A 3,462-nucleotide genomic window follows, 5' to 3' on the forward strand; every position below is an offset into this window, starting at 1 on the left:
GATTTTTGCCTCCACCACAGTGAGGAGGTGCTTGGAGGACTCACTGTGGTGGATGTTAATTTGTGTTATTGTTGTTTATTATTGTATTATTGTATGTATGACTCCAGGCACGAAATTTCGTTCAGACCGTAAGGTCTGAATGACAATAAAGGTAATTCTAATTCTAATTCTCTTCTAATCTTATAGAAGTATATTAAATCATGAGAGGAATAGATCGGGTAGATGCACAGTCTTTTACCCAGAGTAGGGGAATCGAGGACCAGAGGACATAGGTTCAAGGTGAAGGGGAAAAGGAATCCGAGGGGTAACTTTTTCACACAGAGGTTGGTGAGTGTATGGAACAAGCTGCCAGAGGAGGTATTTGAGGCTGGGACTATTCCACCATTTAAGAAACAGTTGAACAGGTACATGGATGGGACAGGTTTGGAGGGTTATGGACCAAGCGCAGTCTAGTGGGACTAGGGTAGCTGGGACATTGTTGGTCGGTGTGGGCGAGTTGGGCCGGAGGGCCTGTTTCCACACTGTTTTACTCTATTTATTTATTTGTAATTAAATATATAAGTAATAGTTCAAACAAAATGACGAGAAGCCACATAGGATTTTTCAACATTTAATTTTGGAAACTTAGTTTTGTACATTTGCAATAAGGATATTCTATACCCCCAGCTCCGACTTGCATGAGCAATATGCTTGATAAAAAGCATCAATTATATCCTCCCAAACAAGGAGTAAAATCAGACCTGTTAACTAGTCAAGATTTATTTTTAATGAGCTCTAAACTTGTCACACCTTATGTAGCAACAATCCTAGCTGGGGTGAGAGCAGGAGGGAGATGGGGCAGTGTGCAGATAATAGTAAATGTTGGCAAAACTAAAATTAGTGATTGTTTTACTTCTCCTTTTTTTTTCCATTCAAGTAAAACCGCTTTTCTTTCTCTGTAACTACCTTTCTTTTTCACTCAATCATTAAAAAAAATATTCTGACCTCTTGTGGCACCTCCACCATTCCATCACCAACTTCTCTTCTCCTTTGAGGACACCTTTAAATCTATCTAAATCCCAAGGACTGTGTTGGTGAAGGATGTGTAGGAAGAAACTGCAGATGCTGGTTTACACCAAAGATAGGCACAAAAAGCTGGAGTAATTCAGTGGGACAGGCAGCATCTCTGGAGAGAAGGAATGGGTGACATTTCAAGTCGAGACCCTTCTTCAGACTGAGAGTAAAGGGAGAGGGAGACACAGAGGTATGGAAGGGTAAGGTGTGAAAATAAGACATCAAAGGGCACGATGGTCAAGGAAAATGTAGAATAGATCATTGTTAGCTGGGGAAGGTGACAGCGAAGCATACATAGATAAAATATAATTGTGGGGACAGTCAGACTGGTCGGAGAACTGGGAAGTGAGAGGGATGGAGAGAGAGAGGGAAAGCAAGGATTACTTGAAGTTAGAGAATTCAAGATTCATACCGCTAGGGTGCGAGCTGCCCAAGCGAAATATGAGGTACTGTTTCTCCAATTTGCGCTGGCCCTCACTCTGACAATGGAGGAGGCCCAGGAAAGAAAGGTCAGTGTGGGAATTGGAGGGGAAGTTAAAGTGTTGAGCAACCGGGAGATCAGGTAGGTTTAGGCGGACTGAGCAGAGGTGTTCAGCAAAACGATCGCCGAGCCTGCGCTTGGTCTCGCCAATATATACAGGAGATATACAGTGTGTGTGTGTGCTCTTTGACCTAAACAGGGTGCGTATGTCTGAGTATTTTTTCCCAGTTGGCTCCAGCTTACCTTAACGTTCAGGACCTTGCTCCATGGTGCAAGGATCCTAATGGTTGGAGTTGTGGAGGCTTGGCAGGCTCTTCTTTCTGTAGCTCTGTTAGGGCTCTGATGCACGGGAACTTTTCCTCTACTCATATTTCATTCGACAGCATACCAATGGTCCTTACAGAAAACATGGAGGCTCTCTCCCTCAACCCTCCTGTCTCTCTACCTGAATAACAGTCATAATGTGTTGCTGCAGTCTAGTTGCACCGTGGTCGGCATGGTGGAGCAGTGGTAGTGTTGCTGCCTCACAGCGCCAGAGACCCGGGTTCAAACCTGACTACGGGTGCTTGTCTGTACGGAGTTTATACGTTCTCCCCGTAACCTGCGTGGGTTTTCTCCGAGATCTTCAGTTTCCTTCCACACTCCAAAGACATGAAGGAGTGAGGATTAATTGGCTTGGTATAATTGTAAGTTGTCTGTGGAATTCTCTGCCTCAGAGGGCGGTGGAGGCAAGTTCGCTGGATGTTTTCAAGAGAGAGCTAGATAGGGCTCTTAAAATAGCGGAATCAGGGGATATGGGGAGAAGGCAGGAACGGGGTACTGATTGGGGATGATCAGCCATGATCATATTGAATGGGGGTGCTGGCTCGAAGGGCCGAATGGCCTACTCCTGCACCTATTGTCTATTGTTCCTGGTGTGTAGGATAGCGTTAGTGTGCGAGGATCGCTGGTTGACGTGGACTCGGTGGACTGAAGGGACTGTTTCCGCGCTGTATCACTAAATTAACTGGCACAAACAAGTACAGTGCAATTTCTAGGTATTTACATATTTTATGAAATTCAGTACATTAACTGCATTGATGTGTACGATTATATTAATAATTCAATAGGGTATTTATGGGAAGATCCCATGAAGAGTGAAATGAAAAAAATTCTTACCTGAGGGGCAGAATAGGTGATTCGAAAAGCTTTGTGCAATTTCTTCAGTCACAAGAACAGAAGGGTTTTAAATATAATCAAAGTCAAAGTATCCTTTATTGTCATTCAGACCTTTCGGTCTGAACGAAATTGTGTTGCCTTGCAGTCATACATATAATAAAAATACCAGAAACACACAATAAACACAAATTTAACATCCACCACAGTGAGTTCACCAGGCACCTCCTCACTGTGATGGAAGGCAAAAGTATTAAAGTCTCTGTCTCTTCCATCCTTGTTCTCCCTCTGCGCTGAGGCGATCCAGGCCTCCGATGTTGTGACCTCACCAAGTGATGGTAAGTAAGTTCCGCGGCTCAACCGTGCTCTGCGAACGGGCTGGTTCAAACTCCGCGGCCCGGGGTGGTCGAAGCTGCCGAAGCTGCCATCCTCCAGTCCAGCGGACGCAGCTGTAGTTGCGGGAGCTCCGGAAAAACAGGTCACCAACCTGTGACCTGCGAGCTCCCGACGATGTCATCCACTGGGCCCGCGGCCGAACCTCCGAAGTCGGGCTGCCGCTGGAACTCCGGAACGCCAGATGTTTTTCCTTTTCCATTTTATAATACTCAGCAATAGCTAGTTAATAGGGTACCTGAAAGGGAGGAATTTGCTGGGCTTTGGGGGGTGGGGGGGGGGGGGGGGGGGGTAGGAGAGAGGATACGTGGATTGTTCTTGCACAGGGCTAGAATGGACTTGACAAGCCAAATGCCTCACTGCTACAGAGCTTTGGTGAT

Source organism: Amblyraja radiata, chromosome 8 (genome assembly GCF_010909765.2).
Source record: "Amblyraja radiata isolate CabotCenter1 chromosome 8, sAmbRad1.1.pri, whole genome shotgun sequence".
Classification (NCBI taxonomy): Eukaryota; Metazoa; Chordata; class Chondrichthyes; order Rajiformes; family Rajidae; genus Amblyraja; species Amblyraja radiata.